General features: G+C 32.2%; 1 long non-coding RNA gene and 1 pseudogene across 1 annotated transcript; one reads left to right on the top strand and one right to left on the bottom strand.

Annotated features, from left to right (window-relative positions):
• Positions 1 to 823: 823 nt before the first annotated feature.
• On the top strand, positions 824 to 2,651 carry LOC105111595 (GDSL esterase/lipase At1g29660-like; annotated as a pseudogene).
• Positions 1,658 to 21,863, bottom strand: LOC105111596 (uncharacterized). Its single transcript, XR_839620.1, has 2 exons — positions 21,818 to 21,863; positions 1,658 to 1,771 (listed from the first exon to the last, which is right to left on the bottom strand). It is a non-coding gene; the product is annotated as an uncharacterized LOC105111596 (long non-coding RNA).
• Positions 21,864 to 22,542: the final 679 nt, after the last annotated feature.

Raw genomic sequence — 22,542 nt, 5'->3', positions numbered from 1 at the left:
TATGATAATGCTAGCAATTTGCATGTACATAAAACAAACTACAAAGCTTTATTTTTTAGAGATTTCTCTTATGAATTTTGTGTATATTGCGTTGTCCGCTCATCTAACTCCAATAAAAGAAGAGAGATGCAATGCTATTTTCATCAGCCTTTTTATAGAATAAAACAAGAAGCAACATTGACTAGCTTGCCTAGGATAGTCCAAAATCTTGTGGAGTGCATAGAAACTATGATCTTCATTTTAAGAATTTGTAAACAAAGTGCACTATAGCCATAACGGAGCAAGAATGTATTAATTTAATTTTTAAAGTGATATATTGAAAGCTTAGAAAACATTTTTAAAATCAAATATTCGTATATTTATATCATTTTAGATAATGTTATTCCAGAAAAATATATTTCAAAAAATAAATAAAAAAAATACCTTCTGAAGAGTTTGAAAAAGTAAAACAACAACTTATATTGATCACAGAACTCAAAAACGAAAAAATCGTTCAAAAGCTAAAAAAGGCTAGTAAGCTAGCCTTCTAGGAAAGAAGCAAAAATGATTAAAGTGAGTAGAGAGAATAGAAGGTACTCGCTTGACATAAAGAGAATGTATGGAATGCATGAGATAATTGATGTTAGAAGTAGAAAGCAAACTCCTAAGAAACCACACAATTCTAAGAAATACTACAGGTGACAAGATTTAAGTACACTTACTGTTACGTTGAATTAAAAAATCAAAACTATAAGGTTTGTAAACTAATTAGATTGAAAAAAACAGAACACGCTTACGAGATGCACTGGATAGCTAGATCACCACTCTATAAATAGGCATGGTTCGTTCTACTTCAAAGCACTCTTCCCTAGCTACGCACTTCTTCCTTCTTTCTATATTTACTGTTTTTGTATCCTTCTTTCATTTTATTTGTCAATGGAAAGTGGGCTGAAGGCATTGTGGGTGCTGTCCGTGGTGCTGCTGGTGTCAAACTGGCAACACTGGACTTATGGAAAACGCGTACCTCAAGTTCCTTGCTACTTCGTCTTTGGAGATTCTCTCTTTGATAACGGAAACAATAACTACCTTAACCTTTCAGCTAAAGTTAATTACCTCCCTTATGGGATAGACTTTGATACTGGGGCTTCAGGAAGGTGCAGCAACTGTCTCAACATAGCTGACACCATTGGTCTGCAGTTTGCTCTCCTCCCTTATATTACAAATTAAATATAGTGTTTTAGTTTTCTTTAATGGAAAATAAATATGTTCTCACTAGATAGTTGTGACCGTTGTATTAAATTAAAATTAGAAATCTTGCCAAGTCTGGTACTAATGTTTTTGTTGCTGAAAGATGACTTGTCTTAACCGATGTTAATATTATTATTATTATTATTATTTTATTTCAGGTGAACAATTAGGTTTCGACAGTTACATTTCGGACTTTGGTGTCGGAGGTTGCACTAATTTTCTAGATGGTGTAAATTATGCATCTAATGGAGCTGGCATCCTTGATTCTACTGGCTCTCTTGCGGTTATTACTGATCATATGCCTCTCATAACTAAAACCTTGTATTATTCCGTATGAATTTTGCGTAATCTTGTATGCTTTGGCAACGCTAACTATTGAAATGTTTCTTTCGTGTATGTGAAGGGAGAACTATTTACGATGAATGCTCAGTTATTTAATCACAATATCACGGTTTCACGAATTGCCAAAATCTTGGGAAGCGAGGAAGTTGCTAGGAAGTACTTGAGCCAATGCATCTGTGTCTGATATGGTCATAACGACTACCTCAGCAATTATTTCTTGGACGGCAGCAAGAAATATACTCCTGAAAAATTTGCTCAACTTCTCATTGAAACTTATGAAACTCAGCTGGAGGTTGGCCCTACTTCATTCCATTTTTTCCCCTTGCTGCCAGAAACTGTATTTCTCAGGAGCAAGAAAGATAGCTTTGTTCGGACTTATTCGGGTAGGATGTATGCCGCACAACATACAAAAACATCCCAGTGACGTTGATGGATCTTCTTCATGTGTAGATAAGCTCAACAGTGATGTTCAATTTTTCAACGACAAGCTTCCAACACTGCTACAAAAACTTAATATAAAGCATACTGATGCTGCGTTTACCTACATAAACTCTTACGAAATTGATTCTGATAATCAGACAAATACAGGTACGAATCCCCTTCCTGCCTTGTTCTCTTTCTCTCACGGTTGAAGAAGACTTTTTTGTTACGCCTCTGATGCCCATGTTATTTTTTCTTCCTTGCAGGTTTTACACAAACCCGTAATAGCTGTTGCGAGGTAGAGCCTGGTTCAGTCCCATGTAAATCTCTCTCCTTCCCATGTAGCAACAGGAGTGACTATGTGTACTGGGATGGAGCCCATTTTACTGAAGCTAAAGCTTGGGCCTTTGGAAAAAGAGCATATAAAAGTCTGTCCCAACAGGATGCTTCTCCATATGATATCAGCGGACTAGCTAAGCTGAAGCTTGACGATTCTGATGCTTACGATATCAACCATGCCCAGCTCTGATGGAGAAGATGATTGTCCAATAAGTAGTAAGAGAACAAGATATTGTGACTGTAAGAACAATGGAAAGACATATCTACTGTCTTTTCATAGCCTTGCACAATATAATTCCAATAAAATTTGCATTTACGCATTCGTCTCATGGAGCAATAATAATAATTACTTAATTCCTTAGTCATTTCGATATCATTACTTAAAATTCTATTCATAGAAGAATTTATTCTTAAAGTATGGAAGTCTATTCGGAGATACTTTCGCCATCAAAATCGAAAAAAAGATACATCCGTACGTACATAAACCAAAACAACTTAACTTTTATATTTATATCTGCGAAATCTCATATGTGGACATGATAGGCTTAAAGATCATGGCTTCTGCTGCTAGCTTATCTTTCTGGGACTCACTTCTGCCTTATTTTAATTAATGTCTCAACAAAATGCTATACTGATGACACAAAATCAAGGTTTCCAACTTGATGTGAATTCGATCTAAACAAATTTCTACACTGATTGTGTGCTGCATGACTTTGATATATTTTAGGCTCTTCTTAACTCCTTTTCCTCATGATTTTTTATTTAAAACAATACTTGATTATACTGGGAGTGAGACGAGAGGATTTCAAACATAACACACATATCCAAGTGTATAAATTAAAACTTAATTTAAGGTATCGGATTTATAAGCCATACTCATACAGTAGAATGCACTAAACTCACTGCATCACCTCCATAGCCGGTTATATGGATCCTTTTCAAGCCAATGAAAGTATTTGCTGAATATAACTCCAAATATAATTTACTTATCGAAAGTTTGCGCTACATATGCTCATATCCAAATTAAGGTTACCATCACCTCTTTTGAGCGGGCTGTTAAGCCCTCAATCATCTTAACTAATGCAATTTATAGCTTCATCTTTTTTTTTTTTTTTAATATGTATCCAAATTAAAGTTACCATCATCTTTTTTGAGCGGACTGTTAAGCCCGTAATCATCTTAACTAATACACTTTGTAGCTTCATCTTTTTTTTTTTAGTATAATTTTTAGTTCTTTACCATCTTAGGTTTTGTGCTTTATAACCTACCTTTAAGTGCGTGTTAGAGCCAACCACCATCTCAACTAGTGTAGTTTACAGTCCTATCTTTTTTCCTTTTGAATGTACCTTTAGGTCATATCATACCTCTTTTCGAGTGTGTTTTTGAGTCCTCGCCTTTGGGATAGTGTGTTTTCTAATATTGCCTCCTTTCAGGTATATCTTTGAGCCCTCACCTCTCAAGTAGTGCGTTTTTTAACCCTACCTTCTATCGTCTCAAGTAGTGTGTTTTTTAACCCTACCTTCTATCAAATGCACTTTTCAACCCTCATTCCCCTTGGAGTCCTTCCTCTTTATGAATGTTCATTTGAGCTCCTGTATTTTGAATAGTGCGCCTTCGGGCTTTACCATATTGTTCCTTTAAGACATTTCATTTTTTTCACACGGAAGGTCACCCATCATAAGTAAACCTCTTTGAAAACTCTTTTCATCTTCCAATTAGGTCGATTGCTTGTTACACTAAAACCATTTTGAGAATTCATCGTATTTCTCCCCACCTCCAAAAATGTTATATTTAGGCAAGTCTCTCATTACAAAAAGACCACTTTGAAAAATCTTTGTATTTTTCACTTCTTTAAAAATCTTAGTGGCTCGTTACACTAAAACCATTTTGAGAATTCATCGCATTTCTCACCACCTCCAAAAATGTTATATTTAGGCAAGTCTCTCATTACAAAAAGACCACTTTGAAAAATCTTTATATTTTTCACCACTTTGAAAAAATCTTTGTATTTTTCACTTCTTTAAAAACTGTTATATTACATCTAGGCAAGTCGCCCATTATAACAAGATCACTTTGAAAAATCTGTGTTTTTCACCACTTTAAAAATCTTTGTATTTTTCACTTCTTTAATTTTTTTTTTCATTTTTCACCTAGGTAGGTCACCCATTACAAGACCACTTTGAAAAATCTTCTCAGCCTTTAAAACCTTTCATCTGAGCAAATTGCTCATTACAACAAGACCCCTTTCAAAAATCTCTATGTTTTTCACCACTTTCAAAAATCTCTATATTTTTCAGCGCTTTAAAAAATCTCCACATTTTTCATCTCTTTGAAAAATCTTTGTGTTTTTTAGTTGGGCAGGTCGCCTACTACAACAAGACCACTTTGAAAAATCTTTGTATTTTTTCACATCTTTGAAAAATCTTTACGTTTTTCACTTGGATTGGTAACCCATTACAATAAGACCACCTAAATTTTTTTTCAATTTTCTCTAGGTAGGTCACCCATAAAAATTCAACTACTACAAAATCTCTAAGTTTTAAAAGAAAAATCTTCCAATTTTTACTTTAAGCGCGCTTTCTAGCCCTCAAAAGGATTCATCATTTCTTGATATGATGAATCCATCATTCTTGTTTACAACGCTTACTACCTAAAGTTGCTTAAGAGACTTTCTATCTTAACCCAATTCTAGGTTATTCTCTAAAATTCACTTTTCAAAAAAATTAAATAAAGGTTGGAAAATGGAGAAAGTAGGCTTGGGAATACAACTGCAATTTTGAAGGAAATTTAAGGCTTAATTATACCCCATTATGCCTAAAAAAAAAAACAAATTCAAGTTCAAATTAAATGATTATTGGATAAATTTGTATAAAAATTAAATTTTAAGAAGCCAATTTGATTTAATCATGTACCAAATTGAATTTTAATTATGTTTAAGAATTAATTTGGGTCTAATTAAAAGGTTTAATCAAGTGAAAGGACTTAGTTATACTTTAAATTGGTCAAATTAATTTTATTTGAGACTTAATTGGTGAAAACTTTAAGTTTAGGAGCCTAATTGAGGCTTAATTGAAAAGATTGAAATTATAAGAGACCAAATTTAATTTTTACTAAGTTAATTGATTGAAATCATGGGCAAAAACATAAGAAAATTAAAGTTTTAGAGTCAATCATGGATGCCGTTAAATTAAATTTAAAGAAGGAGGACTGAAATGAACTTTGGCTAAAATTAGAACTTTGGTACTGTTTATCTTCTTATTTAAATCTCTGAAATGGCAACTCAGGGAGGCTACTTTACAGATGTATCATCTAACATCCATAAAAATTGACAAATCTTGCATGTAGATGATCATCTGCAATTTCTCTATAGTCTTATATAGCCTGTTCAGGCTAAATGACAACCCATCAGTGTTAGTGTTGGCCTAAAAAGGCCAACATTTTAGCTATTTTCTACAGATTTGACAACTCAGCATACCTAATTTGAGCCAACGATTGGGATCCTTACCAACTGAATCAAGGGCTGTAATTTTTCCCCAATGTAGGTAAGATTTCCATCTTCCACTACCTATAAATAGAGGTGGATTTCATTGCATGAAGGAGTAGAAAATCAAGTCCAAATTTGGTAAAAAAACCCGACCATTTTCCTTTGTTTCTGCAATTTCTCTCTTTCCTCTCCCTCTTTCTCCATCATGGCCTTGGGTCACCACCATTCAATCCATTGTCATTTCGTCAACGTCTCCACTACTAATGGTCACTTGAATTCCTCACCAATGGCAAAACATACACTGCCGATCCCTCTCTCTTTCCTATAGATTTTCTTCTCCTTCTTTCTTCCTACTCTTCCACTTGCAACCAACTGCAATCGTCGACCTCACTACCACACATCATCCTTTATAGCTAGACCACCACCATGCTAGGTAGCTTTCTTCTCTTCCCTTTCTTCTTTTTCTCCTCCTTTTTCTCTATTGTCTCTGCTCACAGCATGAACAGTAAACGTGAATTCCTACTGTTCACACATGAAGAGTAGGCATGAAAATTTTTTCAAAAATAAGAAAATCCTTTCAAAAAAATTATGAATTTCTCAAATATTTTTCTACTAATGTTTCATAATATTAGGTTGTATATTTACACCATAAAATATAAATTTGGTATTAAAATATCTGTTTTTTTAAATATTTCAAAAAAATTAGAAACATTTAAAAAAATCTAAAAAAAATTAAATTAATTTTCCTTTTCAAAAACAAAAAAATATTTTTTTTTCACACGTACGGCTAAATCCTAAAAATTTCTAATGCATATTTTCATTAAAAAATTACATCTTTTTCATACTTTGAAAATCTAAAAAAATGGATATCATAACCAGTTTATGATTATCCATTAGGGCTTAATGAAAATATCAAAAACTTTTTTCCAATTGTTTTAGGGTCCAGATGTAGATTTTAATATTTATAGGGTGAAAAATTATACAATAAAGTACACCCTTAGAAATTAAAAATGCAATGTACAAATAAATACGAGGCTAAAATTTGAGAGTGGTTAGGATTTGACTCAATATGGTAGAGACTTTCTTATAAAGAGAGATCTACCTTAAACCCTAGAAATGACCAACTAATAGAAATCCAATCAAGAAAAAAATTAAAAAACAATACAACTTATCTTAAAGAGGGCACACTAAGGTGATGCATCTTCCCCTTACACAACCAGTCATTTACTTAGACTCTCACATACCATAGGCTCCTAGTGACCATAACACTAGGTGGCGACCTCTAACCGTTGCATTGGCTCGCACCCCCATGACAAATTAAGCCCCTGATTTAGCCAAATTAACTCTCCAAAATTATAATTTGATCCAAAACTTTACTTTCTTCCAATTAAAGCCTAAATTGACTTCAACATAAATTTTTCTTGCCATTAAACCCACCATAAATTCAATTAAACCTTCAAGAAAATTTAATTGAGTTTATAAATGTTTGATTTTGGACTTTTCTTCCTCAAATTGAATTTATGAAGGGTTTGATAAATATTTTCAACATTTGCAAGCAACTTGGAGATGATAATAATTTACAAGAAGTAGATCTTACTGAAGAATTAGTTTATGATCAACTTGAATCTAATTTGAATAAAATTGAGTTTGATGAATTTAAAGATCTGCAAATGATTTATTCTCAAGAAAAAAATCACATATAAGAAAGGCACCAAAAATATTAATGCGGATCTTTTGTCAAGAGTGATAACAGAATCAACATCCGACATCACACTAATCAATAATTACTTTCCTGATGAATCCTTTCTTTCTCTTAGTTCAATGCCTTGGTTTGTTAAAAATATCAATTTTCTTATTTCGAAACAATTGCCAACTCATTGGAGTGTCAAAGATAAAAGAAAGTTCTTGAACAAAGTGAAGATATTTTATTGGGATGACTCGTATTTATTTAAATATTATCCTAATCAAATACTTCAAAGATACATTTCTGATAATGAGGTAAGTAATGTCATTAAACTTTGTCATTCTAAGGCATGTAGGAATCATTTCTCATAAAAAAAATGACTACAAAAATCTTATAATATGAATTCTATTGGCCTAACATGTTTAAAGATACACATGCATTCTACAAAGCTTGTGAAAATTGTCGAAAGCCAGGATGTATTTCAAAACATAAAAAATCTTTAGATAATCTTTTATTAACTTTTAGGACATATCCTAGCAGAGATTTGTATTATGCATTTCATTACTTATAAACCTATTTTCATAAAGAACATGTTTGGCATAGTCTTAGAAATCTAAATAACCAATTTTTAAGAAAACTACATAGGAAGCCTATGCCCGATCCATAGAGGGCATTTAAGTTGTTCTTAGACATAAAACCTAGGGAAAATGTGAGCAATAATCAAAACTATAATTTAAGCATTCGTTTGTAAAAACTTTGTATCTTTTGGTTTTATTATTGTTTTTTATTGTTTTTATATTTGTTTAAGTATGTTTTAGGTTTGTTAGTGTTCGTTATTTTAGTTAATGTCTTATATGCTCTATCTTTTTACCTTATAACATTAAAGACAATATCTTGTTTTTATTGGGGGGGAGGGAAGTAGTTGAAAAAAGAAACTAAGTAACTGCTTTTGTTTTTAATAAACCATCTACCAAAACTGTTATTATTAGGATGACAGAGTAAGGAAGAACTTTATTGACTCTTGAGATGCATCTTAGTAAATAGTTTTCAATGGTTATTTGCAATATTCATAACAAAGTCTATCACACACTTCTAATGAAATATTTTGATTTACAAACTCTCGCATTATTATCACTTAATTTTACTCATATACTCATTTAACAAGTATTCCTAAACCTTCATTTTCATACACACACTTTAACATATGATTATGGGTTACACATTAGATTATTATATTATTTATGTTTTTTTGTTAAAGGTAACAATTAAGAAAAATGGATAGTATATAATTTGCAAAAATAAAAATAAAAATTAATGATAATAAAAATATAAACAAGTTTGATTCTGTAGCCTCTCTAACCTCAGCAATTAAGCTTGAAAGGGTGTTTAAACACCTAATACCCTAAAGTCAACTGACTTGGGAGCTATTGATCAAACGTTTGTTACATGGGTTAAGGAAAAAACCTTAAGAAAATCAAGTATTTACGTATCAGTATCTACTTGACTTGGGAGCTATTGATCAAACGTTTGTTACATGGGTTAAGGAAAAAAGCTTAAGAAAATCAAGTATCTACGTATCAGTATCTGCTACCCTAGTTACTAAGCTCGTAGAGATGTCTCAACACCTAATACCCTAAGACCAACTAGTCTAAGAGTCATTAGCCAAAATGTCATTACATGGGTTAAAGATGCATTGTATTATTTGTATATATATTAAAAAAAAATTAAAAAGAAGAAAGGGTAATAATCTCAACCCAAGAAAATTAACCTTAAACATTAGAACAAAAATTTTATTCTTTTCCAAGTAAAGCCCCATAACTATGTGTTGATATATTAAGCATAAAAAAAGGATTCTTAATATCTTGTTTAAGAAGTATGAAGCAGATATATAAATTTAATGAGAGTTTGTTTATTTGGATATATTAATGGAAGTTGAATGATGAATGCTTTGCTTTATGAAACTTGTAAATTATTTTTATATTTTAATACTTTGATTACTAGGAACTAGTAATAAGCTGGTTAGGGGTGTGGTTAGTACTTAAAAGTATATTTTTATCAAGGTTTTATATCATCATTTTACACTTGAAATATCAATAACTACTTAACTAGAGCATGTTTTATAATAACATATCTAATAAATATAAGATACCTTTAATTTATGGTAAATGTTCATCATAAATGTAGGTCTATCATATAAATAAAAGGATTAATTGATGTGTTTAACTACTAAAATTAAGAAGACAAAGAGAAGGCTAAGCTTAGAAAAAAGATGCTGGTTCAGTATAAACTGGAATACTGTTCAGTCATTAGGTCATATCTGGAGCTCTAGATCTTGAATTTCTATTTGGTTTATATGGCTAAAAAGCTAAGACATAGACTTAAAAATCCATGATTATTCAAAACTCAAATCTGTCATTTGGAGTCCAAATCTTAGCATCAAAAGAGAAGTCCAAATTTATCCTACAATCCAAATACTATTTAGTGTTCAACCCATATCTCGAGTTCTAGTTTTCAAATGACCTCATTTTTTTTTGTTAAAAAGATAAGATAATTTTCCAGAACTTTCATGCAGCAATCTATTCAAATTCTAATGGTAGCAATGATGTTTTGTTTAGACAAGAAAATAAGGATTATCACCAAGTCAAAATATGGCCACCTATTCAACAATTAGTTAACAAATCAATAGTTCCAAATTTCAGCCTATAAAAGGAGGCATTTGCTATACATTTAAGCATCTTGAATTTTAGATCAAGATCATTTTCTTGCTCTTTCTTTATATTTTTTTAATGTTTAAGTTTTTCTTTCATAAGTTTTTCTTTTCTAATATGTTTTGTATTTCTTATCTTATTTATTTTTAATACTTTGCTTGTTAAATGGTTAATCTATATTTATATTGTATAATACTTGGTACTTTCATAGCCCAATCATATGGTATAACCAACACATGTGCTATAAAAGAAACTTGATTTGTTGTTAACATAAGTTATAATCATGAATACCTGACAACATTTACAAGTACTAGTTTTATTCTAATAAGATAACTAATGTAATCAAGTTAACAACATATAATCCAATTAGAACCTCCTTTGTGTGTGGTTTTTAGTTGAGTAATAAAAAGAATTTATACTATACTTGTTTGAAATACCACTAGTGGATCCTCTAACTTTGACAATTATTTTATCCTTGTTTAATCCTTACATTAATCTTACTTCTCAAATGTTTTTTTAATTCATTATTATTATTGTTGTTGTTATTATTGTTGTTTATAATTTATATAGTTAACCTCCCTTTGGTTCGATCCTAGTCTTACCGAGTTATCTATTATTTCAACACTCCTACACTTGAGAGAAGACATCAATCTTTTAGTCATGTCAATGAGTTTAACTTCTAAAATTAAAAATACAAAAAAAGGGCTAAGTTTTGAAAAGAGATGTTGGTTCAGTCCAAAACAAAACACTATTCAGTCATTAGGTCATATCTAGAGCTATGGGTCTTGGATTTTAGTTTGGTTTATATCATTGGAAAGCTAACACGTAGGCCTAAAACATTTATGATTATCTAAAACTCAATTCTACCATTTGAAATTCCAAATCTTAGCATAAAAAAAGAAGTCAAAATCTATCATGCAACCCAGACACTATTCAATGTTCAGTGCATATCTCGAGTTCTAGTTGTCCAAATGACCTCAAATGTTTTTGTTGGAAACCTAAGACAATTTCCTAGAGCTTTCATGAATATAGTCTATTCAAATTCTTTTGTTAGCAATGACATTTTATTCAGACAAAAAGACAAGAAAATAAATATATGTTTGTGAATTGTGATTATGAGTACACTTGTGATAAAAATGAAATAGAACCCTTATCTATTGTATGATTGTTATTAGTTGTGTAGTACATTGCCATGATACAAATACTAATGTAAGAATGTATGTGATAACAATGTTAGCTATTAGTATTGGAACTAGTGATTTGGGTAAAATTTTGGTAGATGAATGTACAAAGATGTTTTCGTGTTGCTTGATAATGTATGATGAGTGGAGTATGCTTTGTTGAGGTCTTATGTCCAAATAGGTTAAGAAACATTGATAGGAGGGAGCCTAGTGTAAACCTTATGCTTGGTTTGAAAAAGAAGTATAACAACTCTTGGCCAAAAAAAGAAGTATAATCAGGACCAACTTTATTGCCATTGTCAATTTTCAAATCGACAACAACATGGATTGTGTTGATGATTTCTAAGTCGACAATGATTCAATTTTTTTCAATGATATCTACACTAATAGTAGAATATATAAGCTAATGATTTTAGCATTAGTTGTGAAACTATGTTGCATTGGTGGTTTTTGAGTCGACAATGACTTAGTTTTGATCAACAATTTCTAAATCAATTACAAACCATATGTATTGATGATTTCAGCATCTGTTATGAAATTGTGTTACGTTGATGATTTTTGAGTCAAAAGCAACTAGTTTTCATCAACAATTTATAAGTCAATGTAAACCATATGCGTTTATAACTTTAGCGTGGCTACAAAACTGGGTTGCGTTGATGATTTATGAGTCGATAATGACTTAGTTTTTGTCAATGATTTTTTAAGTCAATAGTAGCCTAGGTGCACTAATGATTCTGTGCGAAACAATTTTTGCTAATGAGTTTGCATCATTGGCAAACTACTTTTGCTGATGATTATATGTTCTAATGCGTTAGTTCGTTGACGAATTTGCATTATCAGCTAACTAGTTTTCATTGACAAGATTGCATCACCAATAAATTAGTTTCGCTAATGAATCTGCATCGTCAATAAACCAATTTTGACTGACGAGTTTGCATCACCAATGAACCAATTTTGTTGATAATTTTGTGTTCCAGGGAATAAGTTTCGTTAACCAATCTACATCACTAGCAAATCAATTTCACTAACAATTTTATGTTCTAGCGAACTAGTTATTGCTGACAAGTTTGCATCATTAGCAAACTGTGTTCTAGCAAAGTAGTTTGCTGATGATTCTGTGTTCTAGCGAAGTAGTTTGCTGATGAATCTACATCACTAGTGAACCATTTTTGCTAATGATTTCATGTTTCAGCGAACCAGTTTCATTGAAGAATTTACATCACCAACAAACTAGTTTCACTAATCATTCTAAGTTCCAACAAACCATTTTTCACTAACGAGTTTGCATCACTAGTGAACCAGTTTTGCTAAAGATTTTATATTGTAGCAAATCAGCTCGCTTATGAATTTGTGTCACCAGTGAACTAGTTTCGCTAATGATTTTGTGTTCTCGCAAACGAGTTTCGCTGATGATTCTAAGTTCCAACCAACCATTTTTCACTAACGAGTTTGCATCACCAGTGAACCAGTTTTGTTGAAGATTTTATATTCTAGCAAATCAGCTCGCTTATGAATTTATGTCAACAGTGAACCAGTTTTGCTAATGATTTTGTGTTCTAGCGAATCAGTTTTGTTGATAAATATGCTTCACTGGTGAATTAGTTTTCGGTAATGATATCTTACGACAAATTTACATGTCAAAATTGGTTTGATGAGTAAAATGATTGCATTGTGTGATTGTAAGTTATGAAACACTTGAATATGAATATATGTGTTCCTGAAATATGTATAATGACAAGTTGTATGATTACTGAATTTAAATGTAGTGATTTGTAACTATGATGTGTTGGGTGATGTGATTGAGATTAGACCTTCAACAGGAAAACGACACCCAACTAAAGGAATAGGCAGGTGGTTTCCACCTTTCTCTTACATAATGCTAATTTATGTAATATTTCATTATGAATGACATAATATCATATTAGTATGAATACCAAACATTCTAGGAATTGTTGTTTTGAGATTGATGATTAGCTTCAACCAATGGCATCCTAAACGGATGGTTGGGATGAATATATGATTAGCTTAGTGGCATCTAAAGCATATGGTTGGGTTATAATTGATTATTAGTTTTGACTAATGACATATTAAATGGATGTTCGAGATGAATAGATGATTAGCTTCTGCCAATGGCATCCTAAGTGAATGGTCGAGTTGTAATTAATGATTAACTTCTGCTAATGGCATCCTGAGTGGATGGTCAAGATGAAGAGACATTAGCCTTGGTTAATGACATCCGAAATAGATTATTGGATTATGATTGATGATTAGCTTCAGTTAATGACATCCTAAGTGGATGGCTAGTCATAATTAAAGATTAACTTTGACTAACAGTGTCCGTAGTAGATGGCTAGATCTGAAACTTGTAAGTTAATTTTGAAAATTGATGTGATTACGTGTATTATGTTATGTATGCATCGAATATATGAAAGTAATATGATTATGATGCTTTAAACAAAATGTAACAATAATGTTTTACATTAACCATATATGTACTTATCACAAATTGTTTATAATTATTATAAATATTTGTATTATAATAGAAATGTCACACCAACGAGGTGCCTAGAAATCCCATCTCATGGGACCCTACTTTTATAAAGAACCATGTAGTCACATCTTATATCATAATGTATTTTGTATGAACAAAATGTGTTAAATGTGTAACTATTGTTCGATAGTTTTGTTTAAAACTTATAATAACTATTATTAGTATAGGAATGCAAACTCATAACTATATACTTATAATGTAGACTTGTAATTATGCAAATTTGATGTTATGTGTAGCTTTGATAACTACTTTTTTTTATGAAATGTTGATCAATGATATTACATATGGATTGTGTCTCGTTAATGAGTGTAATTGGTTTACCAATTGCTAAAATGAAATTATATAAAAAAAATTACCATATTTTTAGCTTTGAAAAAGTTGGGTTGTTATAATTGATATCAGAGCACCTGGTATAGATACTATTGGAGATTCATTAAAGGGTTCCCCTTGATTGTAACTCCCTTGACACAGTTAACTAAGAAAGACAAAAGGTGGGCATGGTCGAAAGAATGCGAAGAAAGCTTCCAAGAGTTGAAAAGAAAGTTCATCACTACTCTAGTGTCAACACTTCCCTTAGGAACCAAAGGTTTTTTATTTTATAGTAATGTCATAGGGAAGGGATTAGGGTGTGTCTTTATATAACATGAAAAGGTAATCGCCTTTGTGTTGAGACAATTAAAGACCCATAAGGTAAATTATCCATTGTATAACCTGGAGTTAGCTCTTGTGTGCCGTGGTATTCATCTTGAGAATATGGAGACACTATTTATAGGTGCCTCAAACCCAAATCTTTACTGATCACAAAAGCTTGAAACATCTTATGTCACAAAAGGAGTTGAATATATGGCAAAAAAGGTGGATAGAATTTTTTAAGACTATGATTACACCATAAAATACCACTATAAGAAGGAAAATGTAGTGGCAGATGCTTTTGGTCACAAAAATAAAGCCACTTCGAGTAAGCCAATGCTATAGATGGAATGACAATTGGTGGAGTTGAAAGAAATGGGTGTAGAATTGGGTATTAATTTAAGTAGGAGACTTTTAGCTCCACTGGTAGTATGACTAACGTATCGAAAACAAATATTATGAGCCCAAAGCAGTGACATTGAAGGGTCCAAGATTAAGAAGGAAATTAAGGCCAAGACAAATACTCATTTTCGAGTAGCAAATGATAAATCTTCGATGTTGGGATAATGGTTGTACATGCCCGATGATAAGATGATTAAAAAGATGGTTCTACGAGAAACACACGAAGCCAAATTCTTTATACATCATGGCAACACACTAAAATATATCAAGACCTGAAACATCTCTATTAATGGCCCAACATTAAAAAGGAAAAGGCCAAGAATGTGTTAAAGTGTGGAATATGAGTCTGATATGGGTCATAACTATCAATATATCAAAGGCTCTACTTTAGCTACCTGTCAAGAGAATAAAGAATATAATGGTTAGAAAGTTTGTTAATATTGTTAGGCAATTAACAAAATATGTTATTGTTAATTAGATTACATAAACAAGCTTCTTAGCTTGAGTTCATATAAAATGAATGTAATAGTGCTAGAAACGTATATAATGAATAATACATAGAAACATTTTCTTCTTCCTCTACATTGCAGCATCTTTCTCTAATTCTATTCATTTCTTTCTTCATCTTTATAACAATTCTTACTAGTCTTTCATGGTATCAGTGTATAGGATTGTTAGTATCTTGTGATCCTATGATTTTTCTGCTTTTGATCTCTATTTCTGGCATTATTATCGCCGAATTAAACCAATCTTATCATAATAATCAATCTGCTTATCATTTGTTTGATATATTGTCAAAGTGAAAGATTCTTCTTCAAACACTCTTCTCAAATATGTGATTCTCTTCCTTTCTGTCTCTTGAACTCTAAAAATGGTGACTACTTCTCAACTTTAGATCATTCAATCTCTCATTACCTCTTTACTTCGTATGGTTTTAAGAACTATAATAGCCAAGCTGGATGACACAAATTATCTCATATGGAATTTTTAAATGCAAATTCTACTAGAGAGTTATTGTATTTTAGGATTTGTTGATAGATCAAGAAAGTGTCCAAATTGATTTGATGTAAATTCTGACCTTAAAGGTGTTGAAACTGATGATCATCAAATTTGGAAAATGCATGATCAAGCATTGATGCAGTTAAGCATTGCTACTCTCTTTTCAACTATAACCTCTTATGTTATTGGACGTGTTAGCTCTCATGACATATGGATTCAACTGAAGGATAGATTTTCCACAATTACCAAGATACGTATTTGTTCGATGAAAAGTGAGCTTCAAACTATCAAGAAGGGCTCAGATTTTATATCTCAATATTTACAGAAGATCAAAGATGCTCAAGATCATCTTTCTACAGTAGAGGTTTATTTTAAAAATGATGATATTGTAATCTTGGCTCTTAATGGTCTTTCTTCTGATTATAACACCTTTTGGTGTATGGTTCATGGTCGAGACAACGTGATATCCCTTAAAGATTTTCAGTCTTAATTGTTGGCTTAAGAAGCCACTCTTGATCAAACTTATTCTGCTGCTTCGTTTGTTCCTATAATGATGGCTCAACATCAAGTATTTCATAGCAAGGCTTTTGCTCTTGATGAAGGTAACTCTAATTCATCTTTCTAGCTCCAAGTCTGCTCCACCACCTCAATTTCCTCCTGGTTTCAATGGAGGATTTAATGGTCATCATAGTAGCTTTCTTGGTTCCACTAGTGGATACTTTGGCAATCAAGGATCTAATTTTAAGGGTTATGGCAGAGGAGGTCATCATTATCAATTTAGTCCACGTCCTTATCAGGTTCCACCTATGTCTAACCTTGGCATTCTTGGTTCTGGCATTGATATTCATACATGTCAAATTTGTTATAAGAAAGGTCTTATAGCTGCTAATTGTTATCAGCATCACACTCTACCAACTAATTCTGCCTCTTCCATTCAATGTCAAATTTATAGGAAATTTAGGCACACTGTTGTTCAATGTTATCATCGAGGTAATTTCAACTATCAAAGTCGGCCTTTCTCTAGTAATCTTAGTGCTATAGATGCCAATTTTCCACATTCTTCTCCTTTAGAACAATTTTGGGTAGCTGATACCAGTACCACAACACATATGACATTTGATTTGGCTCAACTCAATCTGGCTACACCTTTCTCAAGAGTTGATACTATTACCACTGCAAGAGGTTTGGGTTTGATCATCTCTAATATTAGTTCTTTTATTTTGGATGTCCCTCAATGCTCCTTACAATTAAAGTAAGTTTTACATGTGCCTAAGTTATCTCAACACTTGTTATTAGTTCATAAGTTGTGTAAAGATAACAACTGTCATTTTATTTGTGATGATTTTGGTTTTTAGATTTAGGACAAAATCATAGGGAATGTCCTTCTCAAGGGACTGTATAGAGCTGGGTTATAACCTATTCCTTTCTTCTTAACATTTCCTTTATAGTCTATTTTTCAAAATAATCCAATTTGCTATCTTGGTAAACAAGTCAACACAAGTTTTTGGCACAAGCATTTCAGTTATCCCTCTAACACAGTCACCTCTACTTTGTTAAATCAATCCCAAATTTCCTTCACTTCACACACATCTAAATTTGTTTATACCACTTGTTTAAAGGGTAAACTTGCTAAACTTCCTTTTTCTTATCCAGTAGTTATCTTGGTAAATAAGTCAACACAAGTTTTTGGCACAAGCATTTCAATTATCCCTCTAACACAGTCACCTCTACTTTGTTAAATCAATCCCAAATTTCCTTCACTTCACACACATCTAAATTTGTTTATACCACTTGTTTAAAGGGTAAACTTGTTAAACTTCTTTTTTCTTATCTAGTAGTTAAATCTGTTACCCCTTTAGAGGTAATACATAGTGATGTTTGGGGGCCTTTTTCCACTATATTACATAATGATGTTTGGGGGCCTTTTCCCACTGTATTTGTTGATGGTTTCAAATATTATGTTAGCTTCATTGATGAATATACTTGATTTACTTGGATTTTTCCAATGATCAATAAAGGAAAGGTTTGTTCCATTTTTGTCTACTTTCATACCTTCTTAGTTACTCAATTTTTTGCTACTCTTCGGGTCTTTCAAAGTGATAGGGGTGATGAGTATCTTAGTAATAAATTCCAACATTATCTCTTTACCGAAGGTATTATCAATCAAATGTCTTGTTCCTATACTCCAAAACAAAATGGCCTTGCTGAGTGTAAATACAGACATATTTTAGAAACAGCCATCACTCTATTACAAACTGCCCATTTACCTCTGAAATTTTGGTTTCATAATTGTGCTACTTCCACTTATTTGATTAATAGAATACCTAGTCAAATTCTATTACTCAAATCACCATATTTCCAATTATATGGTTCTCCACTAGTCATTACTCATTTGTGAATTTTTTGTTGTGCTTGTTTTCCATTATTCAAGCCTTATGATTCTAACAAGCTTTAGCCCAAGACTTCCACTTGTATTTTTCTAGGGTTTGTTGGTCAGTATAAAGGGTATATTTATTTTTCTATATATTCGCACTAATCGCTTCTTTGTCACTAGACATGTTCTATTTGATGAATCCATGTTTCCTTACTCTTCTATGGTTCTTGCATCCCCTTCCTTTTCCCCATCCCCCTGTCTACATCCCACTGTGTTCCTTCTTATTTCTTTTCCTACTCTAGTGACTACTCCTCACCCTACTCTATCTTCAAGTTCCTCTTCTCAACCTGTACTATCTCATAGTTCATCCTCACATCCTATATTGTCTTCGTCTCTAACCCATTATGTCATCTACACAGTCCCCTCTCCCTATTAATCCTGACTTCCAACCTAAGAATCTGTGTGCGGTCTTACCTCTTTCACTAATGAATCTTCATCCCATGACCACTTGGTCTAAGAATGGTATTTCTAAAAGAAAGGATTACTTTGCCTCTGTCCAATCTATTGCTTCTTCTCAAGTTGAACTCAATTCCTTCAAGGCTACTGCCACCATTCTTGCATGACAGTTTGCTATAAAGGAGGAAATTGATGCTTTTCATGCATAAGGTACTTGGGACTTGGTGCCTCTGCTACCTACCAAAAATCTTGGTGGTTGTAAATGGGTCTACATAATCAAGAAGCATGCAGATGATTTTATAGCTAGGCATAAAGCTCGATTGGTGGCCAAGGGTTTCAGTCAAGAGGAAGGTATTGGCTATAATGGAACTTCTAGTCCTGTCGTGAAACCTACTATGGTTTGTTTGATCCTTGCTCTTATAGCTCAATTTAACTAGTCCTTATAGCAGCTTGATGTTACCAATGCCTTTTTGCATGGTATTCCTCATAAGGAGGTTTATATAACTCAGCCCTAAGGTTTTGTGGGTAAGCTTTATCATTCTAACTTTGTTTGTAGACTCAGGAAGTCCTTGTATGGCCTTAAAGATGCTTCTCGTGTCTAGAATGAACTCTTTACCAGTTTTTTACCAAGTTTAGGGTTTCAAGCATTTCTTACCAATCCTTATTTGTTTGTTCAGCATCCTTCTCTTGATGTTGTAATCTTGCAACTTAATGTAGATGATATCATCTTTACTGGCAGTTATTTTTCTTTTTTTTCTTCGGTCATGATGCGAACCTCGTGATCATGTGGTCACGTAACCCACACACAAAGACACCAATTCCCAAAAGCCAAGTAAATCAGGTTTGATAGGTGTGTGACACAAAGATAAATTGTACCTAGGCACCAGCACTATTGGAAATGGAAAACCCTCACCCAATAAATATTGATTCGCGAACGAGAAGTATAAGGATGATGCCACAAAGATAGTTGTTCTTTGATAAGTCATTTTTCAGTTCATTAGAGAACCATGGAAGGGAGATTATCTCACCAACATACTCAAACTACAACAAATAAGAAGTTTTATTAATATGAATTGTCTACCCTTATATTTTTGGTTATGCCTCTATTTATACTGACTCTATACTTAACGAATCTCTAATGGACCCCTTTTCGATGGACTTACATGAAGCCCACTTATAACTGACCCAAATAAGTACTAATAACCTTAAAACTAAGAAGAAAATAATAAAAATAATAAAAATCCAAAAATTATCATCCTAAATATGTTAGAATTAGATTTGTCACCATTAAAAAGACCCAAATAGACTAGGAGATCTGATCTAAAATTAAAATTTATTCTAAAATCTTCTTTCTTTTTATAGCTAAGATGAATAAGGAATCCTTGTAAAAAAAAGATTCTGAAATAATTATGAATCCTTGCCACACTTAGAAACTATGTTGCAGCCCATTAAAGATCTTTGTAGAATTATTATATTTCTAAAATAAGCTCGCACATCCTTTTAGAAAAAGAATCCTAGCCAAATAAAAAGTCCACAAGTCAAAAGGAAGTAAATAACAAAATTTATAGAGCCTTTATTGACCCATATTGAGATGCCTTTCTGAACTTTGACATGAAATTTTAACCCAAGGTAGGAAAACATGTCAGGAGACTCTATGTAACATTTTAGCTTGATCCAATGGTCAGATTGAGAATTATGACTATTGCTATAAAACTAGATAGTTGCACATTTTACATTAAAATCCAAATTTGACCTTGCCTAGATCATATCAGGTCATCACTCCAAATTTGACCTTGCCTGGATCATATCAGGTCATCACTGCCTTGACTCAAGAATTTGATATGAAGGATCTCGACAAGTTGTATTATTTTTTGGAACTACAGATCTCTTGTCTCCTTTCTGGTTTGTTTGTGCCCCAGACAGGTTATATCACTAACTTACTTGTTAAAGTTGATTTACAGAATTCCAAATCCTATGATACTCCTTGTCTTCCTCATCATCATTTGCTTAAAGATGATGGGCATCCTTACTCTTATCTACAACAATATCGGAGCATCGTGGTGCCTTACAGTACCTCACATTTAGTAGGCCTGATATTGGCTTCTCTGTGAACCAAGCTTGCTAATTTATGCATAATCCCATGCATTCTCATGTTGTGGCTGTTTAAAGAATCTTGCGGTATCTTAAAGGTACCCTTGATATTGGTATTCATTTTCAAGTTGGTCTTATTAATCTACAGGCTTATCATGATGCTCACTAGGTTGGTGATCCCAATGATCGACACTCTATCTCTGGCTCTATTGTCTTCCTTGGCTTCAATCCTATTTCTTAGGCTTCTAAGAAACAACATATTATTTCTTGATCATCTATTGAGGCTAAGTATCGAGCTCTTGCAATTGTTGTTGCTGAACTTGCCTGGATTTGCCAGCTACTCTATGACATTCACGTTCCTTTACATATCCCCCCATTAATTTATTGTGATAATCTCTCAGCTATTTCTCTTGCTTTCAATCCTGTCTTTCATTCTAGAATAAAACATCTCCAAATTGATTATCATTTTGTTTGAGAACGTGTTATCAAAGGTGATTTGTTGGTGCAACATGTCTCTTCTACTAATCAATTTGCTGATATTCTAACTAAAGGTCTTTCCACTCCTTTATTTCGGCATCATTGTTCCAATCTCATGCTTGGTTCCTTTAAGCCTACAATTAAAGGGGAATGTCAAGATATCAAAGGCTCTACTTCAACTACCTATCAAGAGAATAAAGAATATAATGGTTAGAAAGTTTGTTAATACCATTAGACAGTTAACAAAGTTTGTTACTGTTAATTAGATAATGTAAACAAGCTTCTTAGCTTGAGTTCATATAAAATGAATGTAACAGTGCTGGAAATGTATGTAGTGAATAATACATAGAAACATTTTCTTCTTCCTCTGTATTGCAATATCTTTCTCCAATTCTTTTCATATCTTTCTTCATTTATGTAACAATTTTTACTAGTCTTTCAATAACGACTACCTCAACAATTATTTCTTGGATGACTACAATAGCAACAAATTATATTCTTCTAAAAAATTTGATCAACTTCTTATTGAAATTTATGAAACTTAGCTGAAGATTAGTGACATAACCAAAAGATTGATATCTTCTCCTAAATACAGGAATGTCGAAGTAATAAATAACCTAGCAAGACTGGGGTCGAACTACAATAGGTTAATTATATAAATTATAAATAACAATTACAACAACAATAGTAATAGTAATAGTAATAGTAGTAGGTTCCAAGCAGATATAAATTATTAACAGGATTACATTAGTTATCTTTTCAAATAATGATAATACTTGTAAATATCGTTAGGAATTCATGATTATAACTTATGTTAACAACAAATCAAGTTCCTTTCATAGCACAAGTGTAGGTTATACCATATGATTAGGCTATGAAAGTGCCAAGTATTTGTTGTACCAAGTGTTATACAACATAAATTTCAATTAACCTTTTAACAAGCAAAATATTAAAAGTGAACAAGATAACAAATACAAAACATATTAGTATCAAACATTAAGGTCAATGTTGAGTTTATACTATACTTATTCCTATACCATTAATGTAACCTTTTCATCGTGACATTATAAACTTAGCTAAACATAAGAAAAGAGAGAAACATAAATAAACAAGATAAGAATATAAATAAGATAAAAGTTAACTAAGTAAAGAAAAGGAAATGAAAGGCATAAATAAT

Source organism: Populus euphratica, unplaced genomic scaffold (assembly GCF_000495115.2).
Source record: "Populus euphratica unplaced genomic scaffold, PopEup_1.0 scaffold302.1, whole genome shotgun sequence".
Classification (NCBI taxonomy): domain Eukaryota; kingdom Viridiplantae; phylum Streptophyta; class Magnoliopsida; order Malpighiales; family Salicaceae; genus Populus; species Populus euphratica.
The sequence above is the reverse complement of the archived record's forward strand: the minus strand, read 5'-3'. Positions and strand labels throughout refer to the sequence as shown.